Below are 27075 nucleotides of genomic sequence, written 5' to 3'. Positions count from 1 at the left end.
TTGAGGGGTATCCACCCCCTCCCCCTCTCTCTCTCTCTCTCTCTCTCTCTCTCTCTCTCTCTCTCTCTCTCTCTCTCTCTCTCTCTCTCCTCCTCTCTCTCGCTCTCTCTCTCTCTCTCCTTCTCTTTCCCGCTTTCTCTCTCCCTCTCTCTCTCTCTCTCTCTCTCTCTCTCCTCTCTCTCTCTCTCTCTCTCTCTCTCTCTGTACTTCTTCAACAGCCAAGTCAAGGTTTTCACCAAACTCAGTGCTCTGTTGCTCTCCTCCTCTTTCTGTTAGCATGTGATGAGTTTCTCTTCGGAGAGATAGTGGACTTCAGAAGGTTTGGTGGAGGTGAATTGTGTGTGTGTGTGAGAGATGGGTCCTGTGTGAAACACACTCCGGTAGTATGAGGAATCCGCAGGGCTCCCAGAAAGTGAGGTCAGAGCAGCTCGGAGCGTTTGATCCGTGCATTATATATAGCTGCTGCACACTGAGGGAYGGGGGAGATTGCATTTTTGCAGGGTGAGAAAATGGTCTTGCGCAAGACTCCCTGACATAATAACCATAGAGGGGAATTACTGTTCCCCAGTTTGCCTATCGCAGCCCTCACTGTATACACACCAGCTCCTTCAACTCTCTCTCTCTGTTTCTTTTTTCTTTCTCTCTCTCTGTCTCTGTCTCGCTTTCAGTCTCTTCAGCTTTTGTCCCCAGCTACAGCTGTGTCAGCATTCCTGGCTCTGTGGCATGGTATTTAAACCAAACCTCTCTCTCTCTCGCTCTCCCTCTCGCTTTCACTCTTGGATGTCTGTGTGTGTAGGTGGAATGGGTCTGTGTGGAAAATGCTAACAGAATGCAATAAAATGAAGAGAAAATATGAGGCCCCCAGTGAGTGAAATGAAAATACTCCATCTTGTTTGGGGATGGGAAGCCTACAAGAATGGCTTCTGCTCTGTCTTGCACACAACAATCTGATCACTTACAAACACACACTCTATTACAAATATAATTTACACACACACTTACATTCACACACAGACACACACACAAAAATACACACACTCATTGATCGGGGACTCCTTAGATTGCTGTTTTGTGCTTGTAGCAGTAATGTCCACCGTACTGATGATGCCACTGATATGGCTCTGGTATCATAAATCAAAGTCACCATGAGAGTGAGCTGCATGTTTGTGTGGGTGTGTGTGCGCACTTAGCAAGAAGCTTTTTGTTTATAGAACCTGTTTTCACAGTGTGTATGTGTGTGTGTGAGTTAAATCAAAATCAAATGAAATCTAATTTACTTTGTCACATGCGCCGAATACAGCAGGTGTAGACTTTACCATGAAATGATTACTTACGAGCCCTTTCCCAACAATGCAGAGTTCAAAAGTAAGAAAATAAATTCTAATATGAAAATAAAAAGGAAATAGTAACAATATATTACGAGGCTATATACAAGGAGTACTGGTACCGAGTCCTCTCTGAATATGTGCACGGACACGTCTTTGTCTTTCAGAGAGCCTTAGTGTGATTAGGGTGTGTGATCCTCTGAGGAGTTAATAATGAGAGAAACACTGGATCCACAGAGGCCAATCTCACCAGCCTTCCTTCCCACCCTCTGCTTTCTGACAGCTCTCTGGGTCTTACGGCAGGGTCTGTGCATGTGTGGCAATATCACACGTGTAAGTAGCAGTCGGTGCTGTTTAATTTTATTTTTATGAGCATGGCCTTATTTCTATTACAGCATATTGAATGAATGTCATTCATTTTCCATTCACCCAGCTCAATGTGACATCGATAGGTTTAGACTACTACATAATACTGGTTGCTCCAACCTAGCCTGTGAATGAACGTTTATAACGTAGGTGCACAGGTCGAGAGACAAATTGGAGTAATCAAGGTGACAGACAGTGACGCATTCAATACTGCCTTGAACACTGTTGCCTGCATCTAGCTGATCTAGGGTGTAATCATTAGTCAAAACAGCTGGAAAAGAGAGTTTCTATTGGACAAATTCAGGTAGGTTTATCCCTGTTTCGTTCCGTTTGCTTCTGTTTAAGAAAAGTTTTTCAACAGAATTGGCTGAATGAATACACCTGACCACACGCAAACAGTTCACTTTCATAGCAGCCTCATACAAACAGAATCATCACTTTGCTCGTTGTATAATTGTATAACATGCTCAGTGCACAACACAAAAACCTTTCCAAGCCAAACCTTCATACCATAACTGCTAACCTCTACACACAGCCTACATCGTTGTAACCATATTAGCTTAACGTCAAAGTCAACATATCTACAAGAACTAACATGTTAGTAAACCCGCTACAATCGCGCAGTACAGCGTACAGCAAGCAGTTTAGCAGTTAAATAAATAAATTAAGAAAACCGAAAGCTTACCTTGACTTGGAAGAGTTCCAGTGTTGGATAGCCTTAGCCAGCTAAATAAACAAAGAGGAATGCTATTTATGTTAAGTATGCTAAATTAGCTTAGCTGCATTAGCTAAGTGAAAGTGAAAACAAAGACAATGAAATATAGCTAGCTCTCTCTCTATCATCTTCTTCTCCTTAATTTGTTTTGAAATGAATTTGTTCAACTATTGTCTTTCTCTCTCTTTGAGTCAACTACTCGCCACATTTGATGCACTGCAGTGCTAGCTAGCTGTAGCTTATGCTTTCAGTACTAGATTCATGCTCTGATCCTTTGATTAGGTGGACAACATGTCAGTTCATGCTGCAAGAGCTCTGATAGGTTGGAGGACGTCCTCTGGAAGTTGTCGTAATTACTGTGTAAGTCTATGGAAGGGGGTGAGAACCATGAACCTCCTAGGTTTTCTATTGAAGTCAATGTACCCAGAGGAGGACGGAAGCTAGTGTCACGTTCCTGACCTGTTTTCTGTTAGTTTTTGTATGTGTTAGTTGGTCAGGACGTGAGTTTGGGTGGGCAGTCTATGTTTTCTGTTTCTATGTTGGTTTTGGGTACCTGATATGGTTCTCAATTAGAGGCAGGTGGTTTTCATCTCCTCTGATTGAGAATCATATTAAGGTAGGTGTTTTCACTTTGTTTGTCGTGGGTGGTTGTCTCCTGTGTCTGTGTTTGTTTGCACCATACGGGACTGTTTCGTTCGTTCGTCGTTTTGTGTAGTCATTTTCCTGTTCGTGAGTTCTTCGTGTTATGTAAGTTCTTATGTTCAGGTTCGTCTACTCCGTTTGTTGTTTTGTTTAGTTTCAAGTGAAGTTCGTGTTTTCGTCTTTACTTAAATAAATCATGTCATATCAAGACGCTGCATTTTGGTTTAATCCCTGCTCCTCCTCTTCGGATGAAGAGGAACGCCGTTACAGCTAGCTGTTCTCCAGCTACACCATGGTGCTACCCCAGAGAGTGCTATTGAGGCTGCTATAGACCTTCATTATTAAACAGTGTGTTTAAATCAGTTATTTGGTGATGTGAAAATATTTAGTATATTTCTATCTAAAAAATAAAACTTTTTAAATGTTTAACTATTTTTCTGAAATTCACTGAGTTGGATGGTTCTCCCCCTCCTCCTCTGAGGAGCCTCTACTGACATGCAGAATGTCCCAGTATTCATTGTATATGCGTGCTGTCTGTCTGAACGGATGAGCCTTCAGGGGTTATTTACATAGACACCACCACCCCTCATACGGCTCCATTATTCCAGTAGCAGAATAGATTCCAGAACAGGGTGGTGTCTCCCCCTGGTTCCCTCCCTGGTCCCCTCCCTGGTCCCCCCCGTCCCCCGTTCCCGTCCCCTCCGGTCCCCTCCCTGGTCTCCTCCCTTGCTACAGAGCAGCCAGGCCCAGGGAAGGAAGGCCCATGCTTGCAGGGTGGCTGGGAAGCAGAGGGGAGACAGAGAATTTGCAGAGAGAAAGGCAGAGAGAGGCAGAGTGGAGGTAGAGGAGGCAAAGAGGATGCCAATGGCTGCTCCCCCAGCGCCCCAGCAGAGTGACAGACAGGCCTAATGACACTGCCGGGGTTTCAGCACGTCTCCAACTCATTTTCACAAGTGATTGAAGTTCTCAGTGGGTAGCTTTTCATCAGCGCTCAGCAGACAAAAGACGCCTTTTTCTGCTTCATCTTTGTATGTGCGTGTGTGTGGTGTGTGAGTGTGTGTTAAGAGAGAGAATAATTATGAGTGAAAAATATTTTTCTGGTTATTATCTGAGTCCTGGGGTGCCTTGAGAGGAAGAACATAAGTATGTGTATCTTTCACACCAGTGAAAGCTACTCTACAACAGGTGTGTTGTGGTTACAGGTATGTCATACAGCAGTAAGCTATAGTATACCTCACCTCACCACACAAACACTAGTACACTGATCCCTGGGTTTTCTTCCACCAGCTCACCAAGAGCAACTCTGTTCAAATATTTGCAGATCCCCATCCAAACATAGTAGGATCTGGTTGGCTGCTCAGCAGGTTGGAGGATGGGGGAGGTGGGCGGGACCTGGGCCAGCCACTGTTGCAGATGTGGGATGAGTCTTGTAATAGATGTTGGTTTCGGCTTGGCTGCACTGCTAGTCCTTTCTTTCTCTCCCTCGCTCCCTTCCTTTCTCATTTCCATCCTCCTCTCCTTCTCTCTCATTCTCTTTGTTCCTCTCAAACCATTGTCTCATCTTGGGTTGTAAGTGTAATGTTATGACTCTGTCCACTTCCAGCTAGTCTTGTCACTGCTTGAGCATGGCCCTGATTTCTACGCTGCTCTCTCTCGAACGACAAGAGGCCAATCTGACACATGAACATCCATACACTCACCGGAACAAGACTAGTGTTTTCTCCATCATTCTCACCCTGGAGCACACTTCTCAGTATTGAAGCACACAGGCACTTCCAGTGTCTACTGAGGTTTTCCCAATCACATCTCTCCCCTACTCCTCCCAGACAGCAGTTCCTTCACTAAGCAGAGCTGAGAGTACGGGGGGAGAGTTGAGCACAGCCGAGTGTTCCTCCTACACTGGCAAATCCCTCTGCTTACATTGCGTGACCTGAACACAACAAGCATTCCAGGAAAAGCAGGCCTTTAAATTCCAACACAGTCCCTGCAGAGTGTTTGGTAAACATATCCCCCTCACTCTCTCTCTCTCGCCACACTCTCAGTCTCTCCTTCTCCCTCCGTCTCCTTCTGTCGCTCTTTTTCTCTCCTTTTCTCTCTCTCCCACTATCCCCCCACCCTCTGTGTGTCTTTCTCCGAGTGCTGTAGTCTGAGCGGTGCAGCTGTGTGTGTCTATGGAGACAGTCGGGTGTTTAGGAGCAGTTCTAACTCAAGGTGTTGCTCTAGTCGCTACTCCCCCCCCCTTTTTCTCACAAATCTGGACCCCCAGCCAGAAGGGAGAGGGATGTTGCATGTGTGTTGTTTCAGGCTTTGGTTTCTCTCCATTTCAAGGTCCATTTCGAGATCGTTGGTCAGGATGTGTTTCACCTGTGCTGGCTCAGCTGGTATTTAAGACCTGCTAGCCCAGTGCATCAGTTGGAGAGGAGATGTTAGCACTTCCAACTTTAGAGAGCCAAACAAAGCCTTCATATAGTGTTCAGTTTTTCTTCATATTTGTTGCTAGTCCCTATCCTAAATTGTTGTGGGTTTTTCTTTTAGTTTGTTTGTTCTCAGGAAAATCCAGTTGGCGTCCATGGTGGGTGTATTTTAAGACCCTTCTATATTGGATTGGCTAGCACCCAGTAGAGCGACATTTTTTGTTAGTTTTTAGGGAATGTAACAAAATAAGGGCTCGTCCAAGATCTTGTTTCCCATTAGTATGGTAGTCGCTCTAATCACCTACACTGAAGCTCTACTGTGCCCAGATATTTGAGTGTTCCAACGACAATTTTTCTGCCACTGACAACCAACAGGGGTTATAAAATGAGTGAAATCAGTTTGAAAGTTGCATAACCACACAGGAAAAAAAGAAAACCATGGTCTTCGGAAGCATTTGGGGAAAACCCTAGTTGGGAAATACTATATCAATGTACAAAGGCGAATCTGATCATCATTGCAAAGTGTTATGACATCAGTGTGAAAACTGCCCATCCAAAAGCAGCAGTTAGTTGCTCGATGCTGCTTCGGTGAAAAGGAAATCATTGTGGAGAGAAAGGTTGATGAAAAGAGTGCTACGTGTAGGTGGGAAAACCCCTTGGACGTGCAACTGTGGAAGTTAGAACTAAAGGCAAAATTGGAGCAACAGAAATTAGTATGAGTACCGGGAAAGGGAACTTGAGGTAGAGCACATAGAAAACGAAAATGAACATACAGCCAGACTAGAACAAGAAGAAGGTGCACATGCCATTCGTTTAAAAGAGAGAGATCTGGAAGTTCTACATGGAATGTTACTGGGATTATCCCCCAGCCTTACCACCATGCTCCCCTCACACGCGTCTTGCTTTGGTCTTAAATCTCCTGGGAGCAGCTGGTGGTGTTTCTGTTCCACGGAGGCTGTCTGATAGTACAGCTCAGTGCTGAGATGCTCTTTGGGCCTTTATCTGCGTGGCCAGTGCTGTCTGCTCACTGGGCCCCACGGCAGCACTGAAAGGATTGGGTTAACCTGGTGTGTCTGAGAGGCTGAGGAGTGAGGCCTTTGAAGTGTGTGGTGTGTGGTGTTGGAAATGTCCCTGTAGCCTCCTGTCTCCTTCTCCCACTGCTGGTGTTGATACTGTACTGCAGGGCTCTGGGCTCTCTCTGCAGCCTCAGCCTGCCCAGACACCCAGGCCTCGCCAGGCCTGTAATTACATTTGGGGAATAAAGGCACAGAGGGAGAAGGGATTTAAACAGCTTGTCTGTGTGCTGAGCCCAGCCACAGCAAGTCTCTCTCTTCTTCCTCTCTCTCTCTCTCTCTCTCTCACTCTCTTTCTTTCTCTCTCTCTCCTCTCTCTCTTCGCTCCTGTCTTCTCTCTCTCTCTCCTCTCTCCTTCTCTACTCCTTCTCTCTCTCTCTCTCTCCTTCTCTCTCTCTCTCTTCTCTCTCTCTCTCTCTCTCTCTCTCTCTCTCCCTCTCATCTCTGTCGTCTCCCTCTCCTCTCTCTCTCTCTCTCTCTCACTCTCTCTCTCTCGTCTCATCCTCTATCTACTGCCTCATGCATGTCATTTGGATTATTTACCCACACTTAGAAGAGCAGCATGCCAGAGTCATGTCAACATGAATGAGTTTGCGCATTTTACTTTGTACGGCTTTTATCAGAGGGGTTCTGACTGAGGCTCTCTGAAACTGATGTAGGCGCTGAGGTTAACCGATTTGTGTTTTCACTATAATTGACGAGAGGGGCTGTTAACGATCCGAAGAACTGTATCGCACATGTCTTTCAGAGGGTCAATTCTGATAGAACAAATACTTTTAAGGGCACCTCATTTTTTTTTTTTTTATAAATGTACAAGGAATTTTTTGCTTGTACTTACCATGCACCAATCCCTTTCCTTACCATCAGGAACCCATTCTTCAGCGCCCCTCCACAACCCCATCCCTCTGCTGCCTCCACCTGTAAGATTGACGCTGAGACTGTGAGTCTTCATGAAGAGAAGAGCTGGCCTAATATGCATTTACACCTCCCTAGATGATGCTTTTTTTTTTAGAATACAGGAGAGAAAGGACAGACAGGACAGGAGAAGGAGAGAGATGGTTACTGTAAACTAAACTTCCTTCTCTCCTATCAGTATTCCAGAGCCTGTACCCATCTCTCCTTTCCCTCTCTCTGTAAACTACCTTTCCTTCTCTCCTCATCATTTATCCAGAGCTGTACTTATCTCTCCTTTCCCTGCTCTCGCTCTCTCGCTTGCTCTCTCTCCCTCTCCTTCTCGCCCTGTCTCTGTCTCCCTGACTCCAGACCAGTGGTGTATAGTAACTAAGTAAAATACTTTCAAGTATTAAAGTCATTTTTTTGTGTATCTGAACTTTGCTTTACTATTTATATTTTTGACTACTTTTACTTTTACTCCACTACATTCCTAAAAAAGTATGTACTTTTTACTCCATACATTTTCCCTGACACCCAAAAGTTCATTTTGATTAGCAGGACAAGAAAAGGGTCCAATTCATGCATTTATCAAAAGAACATCCCTGGTCATCTTCTGCCTGTGATCTGGTGGACTCCCTAAACATAAACGCTTAATTTATAAATTATGTCTGAATGTGCCCCTGTCTACGCGTAAAGAAAAATAAAACATGGTGCCGTCTGGTTTGCTTAATATAAGGAATTTATACTTTTACTTTTTATACTTAAGTATATTTGAGCAATTACATTTACTTTTAATACTTAAGTATATTTAAAACCAAATGCTTTTAGACTTTTACTCAAGTAGTATTTTACTGGGTGACATTCACTTATACTTGACTCATTTTCTATTAAGGTATCTTTACTTTGACAATTTGGTACTAAGTATAACAATTAGGTACTTTTTCCACCAATGCTCCAGACACACTCTGGCTCCCCCTCAACCACACCACTCACGTCACCATGGAAAACAAAGTTAAAACAAAGTAATCTTAGGGAAAGGTGCCTGTAACGATTGTCGTCTGGAGAAGGAGAGGAGGACCAAGGTGCAGCGTGGTAAGTGGTCATATTTTTTTTTATAAAATACGAAAACACTTGACAAACAACAAAAACAACAAACGAACAGTCCTGAAAGGTGAAACAAAACACTAAACAGGAAACAACCACCCACAAACAAAAGTGGGAAAACAGGCTACCTAAATATGGCTCCCAATCAGAGACAACGATAGACAGCTGCCTCTGATTGGGAACCACACCAGGCCAAACACACAGAAACAGAAAACCTAGACCTACAACATAGAATACCCAGACATAGAATACCCACCCACATCACACCCTGACCAAACTAAAAATAGAAACATACAAAGCAATCTACGGTCAGGGCGTGACAGTACCCCCCCCCAAAGGTGCGGACTCCGGCCGCAAAACCTGAACCAATAGGGGAGGGTCTAGGTGGGCATTTCACCGCGGTGGCGGCTCTGGTGCGGGACGTGGACCCCGCTCCACCTTAGTCTTAGCCCACCCTTACCGCCGACCCTGGACTGGGGACCCTCGCAGCGGGCCCCGGACAGGAGGGAGACTCTGGCTGCTCCGGACAGGAGGGAGACTCTGGCTGCTCCGGACATAGAATACCCAGACATAGAATACCCACACACATCACACCCTGACCAAACTAAAAATAGAAACATACAAAGCAATCTACGGTCAGGGCGTAACAGTGGCTCTCACAATTTCCCTGAGATCTGATTGGGTCTGAGTGTTTGTCTAAACCTGTTAAACATGATGAGTTTGTTATTGTGGATGGATTTCAGAGAACTGCATTAAAGCGCTCACTCATCTATCTCAGAGGCTGGGGGAGAATAAGGGCCGGTGTATGAGTGTACATGTGGGCCGTCACTCTTCATTCAAATCACTGTCTGTCTGTCTGTGTCTCTGTTTGCAGTCGACACTAGGCACTAGGCAACAGCTACGGCCAGGACATATTGATCAAGGCTTTCAGATCTAACCTATGTCTCTCTCATCTCGACCTTTGTCTATCTTTCTGTCTCTCTTTCTATCCTCTGTCTCATTCTACTTTTCTTTCAAACTCTCTAATTCTCATTCTCTCTGTAGTCTGTACCCATTAGCGTAATGGAAATGTATTCTATAGTCGTGTATGCCAGTCCTAGCTTGTCCTACCTTATTAGGTAACAGGTAATGTTTCCCAGACCTAGTATGATCCCCATGGTTTCTGCTATGCCCTTGAGTAACCCTGTGTTGTGATGTCCTTGGACTGGTTTCCTGGATGCTATTAGATGCAGGCTGAGACTGTGGATGCTAAATATAGTGCTGTGCTCGGTCCTCACACCAGCATGCAGCCATAACAACTGCTAATTAGCTTTTAATGGATGGATGTCGTAAATGACGTTGTATATAAACTGTTGCAGCCCCTTCACCTTCCCTTACAGCTGCCATTATATTTGTTCTTGCATAGTCCCCCACTCTCCACTACTCACCCGGACTCCTCAGTGAACTGAACTCCTCTCTCTTTTTCATTACATTTCTCTTGCCCACAGGGTAGAAGGCTGGTAGGAAGGTTTGGATAAGCGTAGTCTTTGCTGACCACATTAATCAATGTCACCCCAGCCGTTCCAGCTAACCCCCATCAGTGATAAAGCAAGGAGTAAGCTACACAGCACAACAGAGCACAACATAGTATCTGTCCACGCTACATTTGGTAGATGCTTAGTTAAAAGGCCTTAAATGTTTACCTCAAAAACCATGGTACTGAACAGTGTCATTTACCAGTCATGAGCCCTCTTCACCACAAAGGATTGTATTTACTTTGGTTTTCCAGGTCAGATGTTGGTTCTCTTTCCTTTTTTAATAGATTTCAAATAGAATTCTAAGTGCCCAGCCACGTCCCCTTCTCCCCCCATGACAGACTCAGCCCTCTCCACTGACCTACAGACATTACCCAGCTATCCCATTACACTATGGACATTATCATTCACAGAATGAACAAACAGCAGCTGAGCTTTTCTCTGAGAGCTCGTCTCTTAGAGAAGGCATCTAACATGCTCTCAAGATGTGCCGCTTAGCTTCCCCTGATGTGCCCACCGAATCATTCCTGTCCACCCAGAGCTTACAGTCACACATATCAATAAACACAAGGCTTCCGCTAACAGTTGAACAATGCTGACATCCTGCCCTGAGTGGACTGAGGTACAGGAGGGGAGGTAGAGGTCCTGCTCTGATACCCTCCTACCCTTTCTCACCCTGTCTCACTTCCTCACTCAACACGGCAATTTCCAAAACCTCCCTCTTGTTTTGTCTAGCGAATTGTCAGAGGGTTAGCTTGAAATATCAACCCTACACCACTTGAAGGGCTTAGTCAGATTTTCCCAGCAACACCAATAGAGACTGTCAGGGCCAATTTTACTCTTCACCTCTCACATTTCTTCCTCTCCAGTGCCTGTTGGCCACCCTGGTCTCTCTGCCACAGACACGCAACACACACACACACTCACTCACACACTCATACACTCACTCACACACTCATACACTCACTCACACACTCATACACTCACTCACTCACTCACTCACTCACTCAACACTTCATACACTCACTCACCACATACACTCACTCACTACACTCACACACTCACTCAACCACACTCACTCACACTCACTCACTCACTCATATACACTCACGCACACACATCACACACACACACACACACACACACACACACACACACACACACACCACACACACACACACACACACACACACACACACACACACAACACACACACACACACACACACACCCACACACACACACACACACACACTCATACACACTCACTCACTCACACACTCACTCACACACACACACACACACACACCACTCACACTACACTCACTCACTACACTCACCTCACTCACTCACTCACTACTCACTCTCACTCACTCACTCCACTCACTCACTCACTCACTCACTCACTCACACTCACTCACTCACTCACTCACTCACTCACTCACACACATGCACTCACACACTCACAAAGACAGACACACAGCTATCAAGCGGCCTGCCAAGGGCCTCTAGTGGACACGTATGTTTGTGTGTTGCTGTGTGTGTATGTGTTTAAGTAAGTGTGTGTGTGTGTGATTGAATGTATGCCGGGACTGACTCTGGTGTGACCACAAATGATCCCCTATTTGCTTGGCACCGTTGCACAAGGCTACCCACAGCTCAGGAAAATAAATAGGCATTCCAGCTTGCCAGAGCACAGCATGTAGGAAACTACTGAAAGAGTGTGTGCGTACTTTTTCAGGCTTGTGAGTCCCTGTGCTTGTGTGAATGTTACTGTGTGTGTGTGTTTATGTTTGTTTGTGTGTATGTGTGTATGCATGTGCGCTTCTCTGTCTCGCCAGCGTGGAAGTGGTACAGATGTCAAGAGTACCCTCACCCAGACACTGACCTTGCTCACCAATCAATCCATTGTGTCCTGGGGAAGCTAAGGAATTGTCACTCTCCCAGCCCACTGGCTCCATGTATCTGCTGCCTGGAGGTCACACAGGTGATGCTGCTGGAACAAGTGGGATCACTGGCATCTGATAACTGATAAGATCCTATGGGAGATTAACAGGGCTGGGATCAATCCCATGTTAATTCGGGAATTGAAAATAAATGGCACTTTACAATAATTTGTTGTTGTTGTTTGGGATTCACTGAATTAAATTCAAATGGGACCAACCCCAGCTCTGAAGATGATGATGATGATGATAATAGTGTGGTAATGGTGTGTGAGAAGATTACAAAAATGAAAATGGTTATTATTATGACTATTATTCTTCTGAGGGCAGTAGCAACTGTGGTGAGTGATATTTCTTTTGTCTAGGAAATGCCCTACCGAGGGTGACTTACATGGCTCATGCTTGGCTTATTGCCCACTGTGAGAAGTGTCCCCCGCAGACAGCTGCATACTGCTTTGTGCAGTGAGAGAGAGAGCAGTCAGCCACATCTATATGTGTATGCGCTTGGCAGAGCACAGCTACTGCCTGCTTAAAAAAGCAGAAGGTTTTGATATGGCGGAGAGGCAGTCATTTGCCTGATCTAATGGTGGCTCCCAGAGGATCCATACCAGTGTGCAAACACAGAGAGAGGGAGAGGGAGAGACAGAGACGAGGGAAAGGAGAGATGGGTACAGCTCTGGATAAAATTTATGAGGAGAGAAGATAGTTTACAGAGAGAGGAAAGGAGAGATAAGTACAGCTCTGGATAAATGATGAGGAGAGGAAGGAAAGGTAGTTTACAGAGAGAGGGAAAGGAAGATGGGTACAGCTCTGGATAAATGATGAGAGAGAAGAAAGGTAGTTTACAGAGAGAGGGAAATGAGAGATGGGTACAGCTCTGGATAAATGATGAGGAGAGAAGGAAAGGTAGTTTACAGAGAGAGGGAAAGGAGAGATGGGTACAGCTCTGGATAAATGATGAGGAGAGAAGTAAAGGTAGTTTACAGAGAGAGGGAAAGGAGAGATGGGTACAGCTCTGGATAAATGATGAGGAGAGAAGGAAAGGTAGTTTACAGGGACGGGGAGAGGGAGAGGATTTGGAGTTCATACTCATAAAGCTCTCTGAATATTTGATCTTTCTCCAACGATACGATATTGCAATTCTCACAATTCTATATGTATTGTGACTCGATACTGTATTGTGACACGATTTTATATGTATTGTGACTCGATTTTATTGCGATTTGTCTGCTGCAGAGAGACGAGAGAGCATGAGAAATTTTGTTTTGATCAGTCATGGAAATAAAAGTGCTGAAAACATGTTGGCTCACGATTTTAAAGGAAGATAGAGAACAAGCCATATGATCAAAAATACCAACGTTTTGTCGCAGGTACAGTACAGCCGACTAGCGCTAGCTAACGCTATCTAGCAAAAATGTTACAAATCGGTACTTGGAGTCAAAGCATCGATATAATATCGTCCAAAATAATATTACGATATGTAACTACATCCTTTCCCCCCATCACTAGTGGTTCTCTCTCCTTATTACAGTTGAGATGTTGCCTTTATTGTCAAAATGCATCTCTACAGGTGAATTCAGATCTATAGACATCCTCACCCCCGGGATGTCATCGTTCAAACAGAATCCCTTCTAGCCTTTTATCTATCCCCTCTTCCAAATCACTCTCCTCTCCTTTATGTAGTAGGCTCGGGGCTCTGCCTTCCTGGATTCTATTCTCAGCCTGTTCTGTTTATGTTACTTCTGACTGGATCCGAGCTCGTTAAGAAAAACACTGAAGCATGCTCCTCTTCACCTTTCTTCTGCACAGCCGCTTAATTAACTACATACTGTAGGAGTGTGCGTGTGTGTATGTGTGTGTGTGTGTGTGTGTGTTGACTAGGGCTGGAGATCTTTTTACTCGCATGATTCATTTTTTTCAAATATTAACCCGTTTCCAATGGGGAGAGTTGTAATATGCAGACATCATGTCTGGTTATATTTAATCTGTAATGCATTAAATAAATTCACTAAATACACTGAGTGTCATAAACATTAAGGACACCTTCCTAATATTGAGTTGCACCAGGCCCTTTTGCCCACAGAACAGCCTTAATTCGTCGGGGCATGGACTCTACAAGGTGTCGAAAGCGTTCCACAGGGACGCAGGCCAATGTTCCCTCTAAAACTTGAACGTTGTGAAAATTCTGTGTAACTTCTGGCTCGCGTTTATTGTGAACACTGAGGCTGTACCCGCTTTAAGTTACAATTATAACAGTGACCAAGTAGGCTACTGTGGCTTTTGATCATAATGTAGGACCTATCAGAGTGGCCTACCATCAAAAACTATGGAGAAAATGCATCCCATAACATTTTAATAGGGAAATAGCTGTTCTGTCATTCAGTCTACAGTAGCAGCCAATGTGTTGTGTTCAATGTAGGTCTACATTCCCGTGAGACTTTTGGAAAAAATATATAGGGCTTGACATTAGCCTGTTTATCCACTTGTCCTTCAGACAAGGAGGTGACTGCAAATGTGTTGTTCGATGCAAGAAACCACTTAATAAAGGTCATTATTATTATTCCCAAACCATTATTACAGAGAATCAGACAAATTATGCTTCCTTCTGCCTATTGGCAACTTAGCTTATACAAGCCTGTCTCAAAACACAACACTGCCCCTTTAAGACAGAAAAAATGCTCTTTACCTGACTCGCTTTTCAAAGATGGCTATAACTTAGGGCAAATAGTTCACTTACTAGCAATGAATATACAGCTCTTGCTTTGATCTCAAAACAAGCGGATCTACTCGTAACCACTCATGCTGTAAACACAGTCCAGTTCAAAGTGAATGGCACAGATCCATATATGGCAATGGTCAATTTGCATATAGGGATACTGCAGCTCTGATTGGTTATGCCGCACCGGTCTGTAGAGTATGGGCTATGTCGTGCCTGTCAATGCAGTAGAATCCTACTCCGATGCGTTCTGCCTACAACAAAATGTCTTGCATAGTTAGTTTTGCATATTAAGTCTTGAATAGTGCATTTTGTTTTGTTCTGTTGCATTGAAAGTGGCTAATATTGGCAATTCCCACAGTAGAGGGAAATGTTGATAGTGTTAAATAAAGGGGAAAACTACAAAGTTCAATCTTGTAGTTCTCTGCGCGGAACATTAATGCTGGCCATTCTTGATATATACGGAAACTGTTGATAAAAAAATATATATATATATTTCACCTTTATTTAACCAGGTAAGCTAGTTGAGAACACGTTCTCATTTACAACTGCAACCTGGCCAAGATAAAGCAAAGTTGATCATGAAAAACCCAGCAGTGTTGCAGTTCTTGACACACTCAAAGCAGTGCACCTGGTACCTACTTCCATACTGCTTTCAAAGGCACTTAAATGTTTTGTCTTGCCCATTCACCCTCTTTGTCCATTGAGAAATGGACACAATCCATGTCTCAATTGTCTAAAGGCTTAAAACTTCTTTAACCTGTCTCCTCCCCTTCATCTAAACGAGTGGTCACCAACTGGTCGATCGCGATAGACTGGTCAATCTCCAAGGCATTCCTAGTTGATCACCAAACATTTCTGTAAAAACCCAATGATAAAGAGTTGTGTTCCTATTGTTTTATTTGTTTCGTGCTGTTGGCGGTAGGTGCACTTAATTCAGCAGCCATAGTGCTGGGAAGGCAAAGTGTTCCCATTTTGAACCATTTTGTCACGCTCTGGCCATAGAGAGGTTTTTATTCTCTATTTTGGTTAGGCCAGGGTGTGACTAGGGTGGGCATTCTAGTTTCTTTATTTCTATGTTTTCTATTTCTTTGTGTTTGGCCGGGTGTGGTTCTCAATCAGAGGCAGCTGTCTATCGTTGTCTCTGATTGAGAACCATACTTAGGTAGCTCTTTTTTTCACCTGTTTTGTGGGAAGTTGACTTTGTTTATGGCACATAGCCTTAAGCTTCACGGTTTGTTTTGTATTGTTTATTGTTTTTTCGGCGTCATTTTTAAAAGAAAAGAAAATGTACGCTCACCGCGCTGCACCTTCGTCCTCTCCTTTCAACAGCCGTGACAGAACTTCCCACCACCAACGGACCAAGCAGCGTGGTAGAAAGGAGGAATGGACATGGGAGGACATCCTGAACAGCAAGGGATCCTGGAAAAGGGAGGAGATCCTGGCTGGAAGGGATTGCCTTCCATGGGAACAGGTGGAAGCATTAAGGAAGGCGGAGGCAGCGAAGAAAGCAGAGCGGCAGCGTTACGAAGGGACACGGCTAGCAAGGAAGCCCGAGAGGCAGCTCCCCCCAAAACATTTGGGGGGGCACACGGGGAGTGTGGCTGAGTCAGGTTGGAGACCTGAGCCAACTCCCCGTGCTTACCGTGGCGAGCGTCGTACTGGTCAGGCACCGTGTTATGCGGTGAAGCGCACGGTGTCGCCAGTGCGTGTGCATAGCCCGGTGCGCTACATTCCATCTCCCCGCATCTGCCGGGCTAAGGTGAGCATCCAGCCAGGAAGGGTTGTGCTAGCCCTGCTCTCCAGACCTCCAGTGCATCTCCTCTGCCCAAGATATCCTGCGCCGGCTCTGCGCACTGTGTCTCCGGTGCGTCTGCATAGCCCAGTGCATCCTGTGCCTGCGCCCCGCATCTGCAGGGCGAAAATAACCATCCAGCCAGGACAGGTTGTGCAGGCTCCTAGCTCGAGACCTCCAGTGCGCCTCCACAGCCCAGTGTATCCGGTGCCTTTGCCAAGGACAAAGCCTCCAGTATGTCTCTCCAGCCTGGTGAGTCCTGTGCCTGCGCCTATAATTAAATCTCCTGTGTGTCTCCCCAGCCTGGTCAGCCCTGTGGCAGCTCAACATACCAGACTGCCCATACGTCTCCTCCCTCCAGTGATGATCCATGGCACGAAGCCTCCAGTGATGATCCATGGCACGAAGCCTCCAGTGATGATCCATGGCAAGAAGCCTCCAGTGTTGATCCATAGCACGAAGCCTCCAGTGTTGATCCATGGCAAGAAGCCTCCAGTGATGATCCATGGCACGAAGCCTCCAGTGAGGAGTCATGGCACGAAACCTCCAACGAAGGCCTCCAGTCCGGAGCCTCCAGCGAAGGTCTCCAGTCCGGAGCCTCCAGCGAAGGTCCCCAGTCCGGAGCCTCCGGCGACGTTCCCCAGTCCGGAGCCTCCGGCGACGTTCTCCAGTCCGGAGTCTCCGGCGACTGCCTCCAGTCCGGAGCCTCCGGCGACGTTCTCCAGTCCGGCGTCTCCGGCGACGTTCTCCAGTCCGGAGCCTCCGGCGACGTTCTCCAGTCCGGAGTCTCCGGCGACGGCCTCCAGTCCGGAGCCTCCAGCGACGGCCTCCAGTCCGGAGCCTCCAGCGACGTTCTCCAGTCCGGAGTCTCCAGCGACGTTCTCCAGTCCGGAGCCTCCAGTCCGGAGCCTCACCACGCTCACCACGCTGCACCTTAGTCCTCTCCTTTCAACAGCCGTGACACATTTCATGTGTCTGAAGGTAGTAGAACTCCACCTACCTGGCAGGCCCAGAGAACAAATCAAGTGCACCTACAGTTTCCCGTGTCTGTACAGTTTTGTGCAGTTTCCTCGAGCCATATACTGTAAAAAGAAGCCTAGAGCGCACAGCAAAGTTGATACTGTGACATTTCAAAACATTTACAACCATGACTAGAGAGAGACTCAACGAATACAGCAAAGTGCTGCTGTTTTTATGAGTAAGTTCATGTTTAAATTGTTATTCAACACTGTCAACACGTTGTTCAAAGCTTTTCTAAGCCATAAAATGTGCAATCCCCCTACTTCCACTCACACTACAACTAGCACTGCAGCTGCAATGAATGAGTACAACAAAGGGTTTCGATAAGCTTGCATTGTTATTACTAGTGGCTTGTCTCTTTTTTTATATCACATAATATTTCACTTTATCTGGACATCGGATTAACAACATGAATTAGTGCATGAGGCAGAAATATTGCAGTGCGATTTTAGTTTTGCCATCAGCTGGAAGACAGTGTCCCTTTTCTCAGCGGAGGGAGCGAGAGCGGAGGGACGGTGAGTCGGGTGAGAGGCAGCCTCACCGCTGCTCTCTCCTTCCCCTCAGACTGACCATCAGATACAGGCCATCATTCCAGTAAAATTTTCAAAAGCTAATCATTATGCTGACTCAGCTGTGCCTCAAAAGTAATACAAGTGATATTTTAGAAGTGTGATCATATACCTAAAATGTTAAAATATAATTTCACAATGGTCTGAGAAGAACAACATTGGCAGGGCAATTCAAACCTCATTGTTACATAACTGTTTTTAATAGGTTAATGTTGCATAGGCTTACACTTTTTAAGTCATGATTTTTGTTTTTTATCTGAGAGGTAGATCTCGCCTTGCATTTTGACTCAGAAAGTGTATAAGGAAGTCTGTGTGTAGCTGGTGTATAGGAGTCAGGTGCAGGACAGCAGATATGAGTAAATAAATGTATTTTACTCAACATATGACAGTACCCCCCCGCGCGCCGACACCGACCTCGGGGACGACCCGGAGGACGAGGCGCAGGGCAATCCGGATGGAGACGGTGGAACTCCCGCAGAAACGAAGGGTCCAAGACGTCCTCCACCGGCACCCAGCATCTCTCCTCCGGGCCGTACCCCTCCCACTCCACGAGGTACTGAAGGCCCCTCACCCGACGCCTCGAGTCCAGGATGGCTCGAACAGCATACGCTGGGGCCCCCTCGATGTCCAGGGGGAGTGGAGGAACCTCCCGCACCTCACACTCCTGGAGTGGACCATCCACCACCGGCCTGAGGATTAATACAGTAATCTGGGGGAAGCTGTAACCTGCCCCACAAACCGCGCACCCAGCTTCCGGCAGGGCAGGCGGAGGGGCAGGTTTCGGGTCGAGAGCCAGACCCGGTCTCACTGCGGTGGCGGTCGACGCTCGCCTTCTGCCGCCTCACGGCCCGTTGCAGGTGCACATGGGCGGCGTCCCAGGTCTCCTCCGAGCGCTTAAACCATTCGTCCACCGCAGGAGCTCGATCTGGCTCTGATGCCACGGTGCCAGAACCGGCTGATACCCCAGTACGCACTGGAAAGGAGAGAGGTTAGTGGAGGAGTGGCGGAGTGAGTTTTGGGCCATCTCTGCCCAGGAGATGAACGCCGCCCACTCCCCCAGCCGGTCCTGGCAATATGACCGCAGAAACCTACCCACATCCTGATTTATTCTCTACACCTGCCCTTTACTCGCGGGCTGAAAACCTGAGGTGAGGCTGACCGAGACCCCCAGACGTTCCATGAACGCTCTCCAGACCCTGGACGGGAACTGGGGACCCCGATCAGAGACTATATCCTCAGGCACCCTGTAGTGCCGGAAGACGTGAGTGAACAGGGCCTCCGCAGTCTGTAAGGCCGTAGGGAGACCAGGCAAAGGGAGGAGACGGCAGGACTTAGAAAACCGCTCCACAATGACCAGGATCGTGGTGTTGCCCTATGATGGAGGAAGATCTGTCAGGAAGTCCACCGACAGGTGCGACCACGGCCATTGTGGAACGGGTAGGGGTTGTAACTTCCCTCTGGGCAGATGCCTGGGAGCCTTGCACTGGGCGCACACTGAGCAGGAGGAAACATAAACCCTCACGTCCTTGGCCAAGGTGGACCACCAGTACTTCCCACTAAGGCAATGCACCGTTCGACTGATGCCAAGGTGACCAGAGGAGGGTGACGTGTGGGCCCAATAGATCAAACGGTCACGGACAGCAGACGGAACGTACAGGTGCGCAGCTGGACACTGGGGGGGAGTGGGCTCTGTGCATAACGCCCGCTCTATGTCCGCGTCCAACTCCCACACCACCGGTGCCACCAGGCAAGAGGCCGGAAGTATGGGAGTGTGATCCATGGACCGCTCCTCTGTGTCATACATCCGGGTCAGTGCGTCTGCCTTAGCGTTCTGGGAATGTGGTCTGTAGGACAGAGTGAAAACAAAACGGGTAAAGAACATGGCCCACCTTGCCTGGCGAGGGTTCAGTCTCCTCGCTGCCCGGATGTACTCCAGATTGCGGTGGTCAGCCCAGATGAGAAAAGGATGTTTAGCCCCCTCAAGCCAATGCCTCCACGCCTTCAGAGCCTTGACAACAGCCAATAGCTCCCGGTCCCCCACATCATAGTTTCGCTCCGCCGGGCTGAGCTTCTTCGAAAAGAAAGCACAGGGGCGGAGCTTTGGTGGCGTGCCCGAGCGCTGAGAGAGCACGGCTCCTATCCCAGCCTCGGACGCATCCACTTCCACTATGAAAGAGGGATCCGAAGAGGGATCCGGATGAGCCAGCATGGGATCCAAGGTAAACAGAGCCTTCAGGTGACCAAAAGCCCTGTCCGCCTCAGCTGACCACTGCAGTCGCACCGGTCCCCCCTTCAGCAGTGAGGTAATGGGAGGTGCTACCTGACCAAAACCCCGGATAAACCTCCGGTAGTAGTTGGCAAACCCTAGAAACCGCTGCACTTCCTTTACCGTGGTGGGAGTCGGCCAATTACGCACAGCTGAAATGCGGTCACTCTCTATTGGTTCAATTTAAGGCCAAGTGGCAAACAATAATGCCGGCACTAGGGATGGGGTTGTGAGCATGCTGGTCTGGGCAGAGGAGATGTAGTCATTGTTTGTGTGCATCTGTAAGTTGTTATTCGTATGTATAGTTGTATCTGGAGTGAAAAATAAAAATGAAATATAACAAAATAAAAATAAGGGATCATAGCTTTCACCTGGATTCACCTAGTCAGTCTATATCATGGAAAGAGCAGGTGTTCCTAAATTTGTGTACACTCAGTGTATGTATACTGAACAAAACTATAAACGCAACATGTAAAGTGTTGATCCCATGTTTCATGAGCTTAAATAAAACATCCCAGAAATGTTCCATATACGCAAAAGCGTATTTCTCTCAAATTGTGTGCACAAATGTGTTTACATCCTTGTTAGTGCAATTGGCATGCTTACTGCAGGAATGTCCACCAGAGCTGTTGCCATAGAATTGAATGTTCATTTCTCTACTATATGCCGCCTCCAACATTGTTTTAGAGAATTTGGCAGTTGGTTCAACCTGCCTCACAACTGCAGATCACGTGTAGCCCAGGACCTGCACATCGTCTGAGACCAGCCACCCAGACAGCTGATGAAACTGAGTATTTCTGCCTGTAATAATGTCACGATCGTGTGGAGAGACGGACCAAGGCGCAGCGTGATTGGAGTTCCACATCTTTATTTTTAGTGAAACTTAAAACAAACCAAGAAACAAACAACGACCGTTCAGTACTGAGGTGCAACATGCACTCAGAAATAGCTACCTAAATATGATCCCCAATCAGAGGCAACGATAAACAGCTGCCTCTAATTGGGAACCACATTAGCACCAACATAGAAATAAATATACTAGATCACCCCCTAGTCACGCCCTGACCTACTACACCATAGAGAAACAAGGGCTCTCTATGGTCAGGGCGTGACAAATAAAGCCCTTTTGTGTGAAAAAACTCATTCTGATTGTCTGGGCCTGGCTACCCAGTGAGTGGGCCTATGCCTTCCCAGGCCCACCCATGGCTTCGCCCCTGCCCAGTCATGTGAAATCCATCAATTGACTGATTTCCTTATATGAAGTGTAACTCAGTGAAATCGTTGAAATTGTTGCATGTTGCGTTCATATTTTTGTTCAGTGTGTGTGTGTGTGTTGGCAGAGTGACAGAGGTGTTGCTACCACCTCCTCTGTAATGTAATCAGCGGTGGTTCCCGTCTCCTCTCTCTCTCATATAATCCCATGAACAGCACTCTGCTGGAGTAGAGCCTTCCTCTGACCAGCCCAGACCGCCCTCAGGCCACCTACCTGGGACAGGGGTCAAACCACTGCCTATTTAACACCTCACACCTCCCTCCCTCCTTCCCTCTACCCCTCCTCCTAGTACACCTCTCTGTTGTGCTCTCTCTGAAACACTGAATAATCAATATCCTCACCATCCCAAATGGCACCCTATTCCCTATTTAGTGCACTTTTTTAAAACCACAGCCCATAGGGCTTTGATCAAAACTAGTGCACTACATAGGGAATGGTGTGCCATTTGGGACATTACCACTGTCTAAATGCAGCATACATTGCACTACTCATAACTCATGGAGCCATTGACAAGGGCATAACCATGTACTTCCTATCCGTTCCTAACCAGGATCACATTAAATACATATCATGGTCTGTAGGCCGGCAGTATGGTTTGATGGTTATTGCAAAAATACCAGTGACCAGTAAGTTTATGGCTGTGCCTTCATGTTTTTTCAATGTTGCTGGGTGTGTCTGTTTTACAGGAACAACTTTATAATGGACCCAGAAGTGTACAGAACAAATATGTTGTTAGTATTGTTGGTGTTGGTCATCATCATCAGGGATTTACTACTACTGATATGAATGAGATCGTGTCAGTAAAAATGGCTGTCAGTAGAAACAGACAGCTTAGCAGTGTAATCATCATAGCAACAGGCAGCCAGGGGGCTTCTAGAGGTACAGTAGAGGTGTAGAGCTCTCTGAAAACAGTTTAGTCTGAGCAGCGGGTGATAGTTTGTGCAGTGGCCAATGCCTTAGTCTGCCTATTTGTGTGTGCTCAGGAGGTGGCATGCTTCAGATGGCTGGAAGTGGCAGACTCTCCCCTACTGCCTGGTGGGCTGGAATCAAACCACTCAGGTTCCCATGGAAACCACCTCCATCCTATCAGCACTGCTGCTAGGCGATGGTGATTATGATGGTAGTGGTGGTTGGGTTGTAGTTAGCAGTGTTCTAAGTCAAGCAGAAAGGATCTGAGGCGAGGCAAACTCCCTCACACAGCAGAGCAGAGCAGTGATCTAGCGTGGATTGTTACTGGCAAGGAAATGAAACACACACACGCGCACCAGGGGCCCAGTGTCACAGAATTGACACAGACCAGGGATCAGGAGCAGAAGTGTTACTGCAGCATGACATGGGAGGGTCAACGGGGGGGAAAGTAAGGCGGTACGGTCCAGCATGGAGTTCCGGCCTAAATAAATAGTGGGGGTACGTCGTACCGTTAAAACCTGAGCCTGTAACAATTAATACAACACGCCCAAAAAACTATAGGTGACTACACTATTATCTAACATTACTGCATTTCAGCAGCATGACACATTTGCGAATTGACTGGAAACTGGGTGGTGTGCGCTCCAAATTGCGTTGTGGTTTGAGGAGAACACTTACATTTTGTCAAGGCGGAGATGAGTGGCCGTGACCGAGGCGTACGTGGACAACAGTGGATTTTAGGTGTTTTGTAACTGCAGTTGTAATGACATCATTTGAATGGCATCATGATGTCTCTTTCCATTCATTAAATTGCTGGTGCAAAATGCACTGTTGGGGTTTGAATGCTGAAGTGTTTTTGTGAGTGAACGAATGTGCGCAGGTAGCTAACAGGAGCGCCTTTGTTAAGTGATTGTTTGACAGTAAGATGAAAACATCATGACTGGTTGTGTTTATAACACATTACAATGCATAGGCAACGTGTCCATAAGGCTAGGGGAAGCTTTCCCTAAAGTAAATGTCATTAATTAAATTGCCAAAATTATATAGCCTAATTAGCTTACTCCTGTCTATACAGAAAGAAATAAAACCATTCAAAATAGGCTACTACACCAGAAAGCATGGTTTGGCCACAGAGGATCATTAGCTTCTTGAAAGAAAAAGCTGTGGATTGTTTTAAATCGCATAGTCGGAAGGGCCTGCAATTTGGGCAGTGTGCACTGCAAATACCAAATAGATGATTGTTGAGTTGCGACTGTCAGTGAAATGCAGAGAGACCCAACCAGTCATACCGCAATATTTAAAAATACAGTCCCGGAAAACTGTTTGGAAAGCAAATGGCTATTGCTGTAAAGAGAAGACAATGAAAAGACTCAAGTCTGTCTGTTACATATCAAAATTCTTAACTTAATTGAACGAAAAGTAGCCTTTTGTTTTTACCCCCTTTTTCTCGTGATATCCAATTGCGATCTTGTCTCATCGCTGCAACTCCCCAACAGGCTTGGGAGAGGCGAAGGTCGAGTCATGCGTCCTCCGAAACATGACCCGCCAAACCACGCTTCTTATCACCCGCCCGCTTAACCCAGAAGCCAGCCGCACCAATTGGTCGGAAGTCAGCCTGCAGGCACCCGGCCCGCCAAATGGAGTCGCTAGTGCGCAATGAGCCAAGTACAGCCCCTCTGGCCAAACCCTTCCCTAACCCAGACGACGCTGGGCCAATTGTGCGCCGCCCTATGGGACTCCCGGTCATGGCTGGTTGTGACACAGCCTGAGATCGAACCCGGGTCTGTAGTGACGGCTCAAGCACTGCGATGCAGTGTCTTAGACCGCTGCGCCACTCCCAAAATTGTTGTTGTTAACTTAGTTGAGCGAACAGTAGCCTATCTTATTGGCACCAGCGGAGAACATCGGCCATATCCCCGGTGAGTGTACATATTCACTGTCTTTGTCATTGGGTCAGCACCACTTTTGTTTGATTTTGGACAGTCATTTCCTCCTCCAGGTTAGATGGACGTCATATTGTATTTGTGTCTCCCCTTTTTGTAGGCCCATTATATGGATCAGACATCATGGTTTTTATTGATCTGTTTGTCAGTGTCAGAGTAGGCTGCCCTGTAATTGTGTAGTATAAAAACAAATGTGAGTGCAAACTTGAGTGTCCCGTACCGGTAAGAAATGAAATCTACATTCAGCCCTGAGGGTCACTATGTTAACGACGATGCATTACCACTAGCATGTGGTATGAAAATAGCCATTTGTCTAATGTGTTGTACAATATAAACATATCCACGACAAATGGCTGTCATTGGAGTATCAGCCAGGAATGTTAAACACTGTCCCTGCCTGCGTTGTAGAAATGGAATAGTGCTCTTCAGCCAAGCTGTTCTGATGAAGATGTTGTCTGGAGAACACCCCCACAACCCTCAACCCTCCCTCAGGGGGCTGCACCAGTTTACCTTTCATTAGGGGATCAATGTGTTGATAAGAACCAGCGGTTTATCAACAGTTTATAAAGGCCGACGTTTGGATTAATCAAATCAGCACACATCCGGAGAAGGGCCGGACTCTGTAAACACAATCAGATCTGACTGCACAGATGGAATGAGAGAGGTGGGGGAAGGGTGGGGGGAGGGGAAGGGAGGGGAGGGGGGATAGATAAGTAAAGAAAATAAATTAAATCAAATTAGAACAGTCGCCGTTGCAGAAATCAAATGTTTAAAGGAAATGTTCCCTTCTTGGACTGCTGGGTACTTGTGATCAGTCTACATGAGCAGTGCTGAGTCACCACTGACTGTAAAATGGGTCCCAGCATCTGTCTGTCTGTCCCCAAGCCTAGCAGAACACATGTACAGTGGCAGGCAAGACTCGCTCCTCCACTGACTCCCCATCAACTCTCTATCTGGGGAGAAAATGCAATGTTGCAGTCTCACTTTAAAGGGACACTGATCACAAGCACAACTCATCTCAACTGTGGTGAAAGATTGCTCTCTCTCTCTCTCTCTCTCTCTCCCTCCCTCCCTCCTCGTCTCACTCATTTTCCCAAGAGACAGAGAGAGAGCAGAGGAATCCTCTCGGTTTCTCTGCTCACAGAGTGGAAGTTGGAGTTGGAGAGATGGAGCTGAGCGGAGCTTCAAACGGCACATGTAATTGAGCAGACCTAGATAGGCTATCTGGGAACATGAAACAGCAACAGTTGTGACGGGAGGTAATTGCCTCCTAGGCCCCATATAATATCTTGTCGAGGCTTTAAACTCCAGCAAACTGCTGGAAGTCCTTATGTCGGCAGGTAATATGTTCCAGGCATCAGCAGCCCTGTGAAATGAAAGAAAGGTAGCACTGTTGTGTGTGTTTGTGTGTATGTGTGTTTGAGAAACATAAAGTATGAAAGGTACAAAATGTGTATGTGTTTGCCAGCTTGTGTGTGTTTGTATAAGTGTGAGAAAGTGTTTTACAGTATGGATTTTTTCTTAGGTTATGCATTGTTTTTTATGAATTAATGGAACTCAATAAAAGCAATGTGTTCATTTTGCATTCTCAGAGCAAAGGTGCTGTGAAACTCTCTCTCTTTCTCTCTGTGTGGGAGCAGGAATTACCTCGATATTTCTTCACTAAATTACTTCTTGCGGTGTTCATGGAATTCTGTATCTTGATTTTAAAGCGCAGTGTTTTCCTGTAATAAACTAAAGTGGGTTAACACGTGCCATTGCGTTTATACATGAGTGATTGCTTTTTCAGATGTGTTGACATTAACATTCAATAGTGACCTCAGCACTGTTGAGGCACATGCCTTTTGATGATGAGCAACACAGAATGAAGGCTTAGCAAACAGCACAGAATGAAGGCTTAGCAAACAGCACAGAATGAAGTTAATAATAATCCATTACTGGAGTTGTTTGACTTTCCAGTCATCCTTTGCTTGGTTACTTCTAAATGCACTCAGTGTAACCCCAAGTATCAGTGTCACAGAGGCTTCTACCCAGGCAGGGAAATCAAGCAGAGTTGTGGCCTTAATTGTCAGGGTGATTATCCTCTTCCCTGGCCCCTGTCCAACCCTCTCCAGGCCCCTCCCGTTCTGTTGGACACAGAGAGGGAGAGAAGGGGAGAGAGAGGGAGGGAGGAGATGCGTTATTAGCTGACCCTGTCCTCTGCAATTAATGCAACATCTGTCCACACAGATACAGCCGCCCCCAATTCCCAGCAGTTTACCCTCTATATAACAGCTAATAAACCTACAATGAGTGTGTTACTTAGAGGGTCAGGCCTGCACTGTTTCAGACAACTCCACTTTACTGCACACCCTACACTTTGTGTTACACTTCATATCTATGCAGGTGGATGGGGGTGAGAGGAGAAAGATCCTGTTGAGGCGATAGATAAGAATATGCTACAAATTATACCCAGCATCAGCCCTCCTGATAGAGAAGTGTTGCCAGTGTTGAATAGATGAGGAGAATCAGTCAGTCTGTCAGTTAGTAGGTCTGTCTCCCACCCACAGCTGAAGAGTGAAGTTAAGCCTCTCATTTCCTCTTGATTAACTGGCT

At 46.4% G+C, this 27075-nt stretch overlaps 1 protein-coding gene and 1 long non-coding RNA gene across 2 annotated transcripts in view; one reads left to right on the top strand and one right to left on the bottom strand.

The window, feature by feature from the left end:
• The window catches only part of LOC139023596 (uncharacterized), a 581371-nt gene that overhangs the window by 452309 nt on the left and 101987 nt on the right, over window positions 1-27075 (bottom strand). The window lies entirely within an intron of this gene.
• The window catches only part of LOC111958148 (tetratricopeptide repeat protein 28-like), a 247033-nt gene that overhangs the window by 146045 nt on the left and 73913 nt on the right, over window positions 1-27075 (top strand).

This window comes from Salvelinus sp. IW2-2015, linkage group LG33 (assembly GCF_002910315.2).
Source record: "Salvelinus sp. IW2-2015 linkage group LG33, ASM291031v2, whole genome shotgun sequence".
NCBI classification, from domain to species: Eukaryota; Metazoa; Chordata; class Actinopteri; order Salmoniformes; family Salmonidae; genus Salvelinus; species Salvelinus sp. IW2-2015.
Note: the sequence above shows the minus strand (reverse complement) of the source record. Positions and strands in the feature narration are given on the sequence as shown.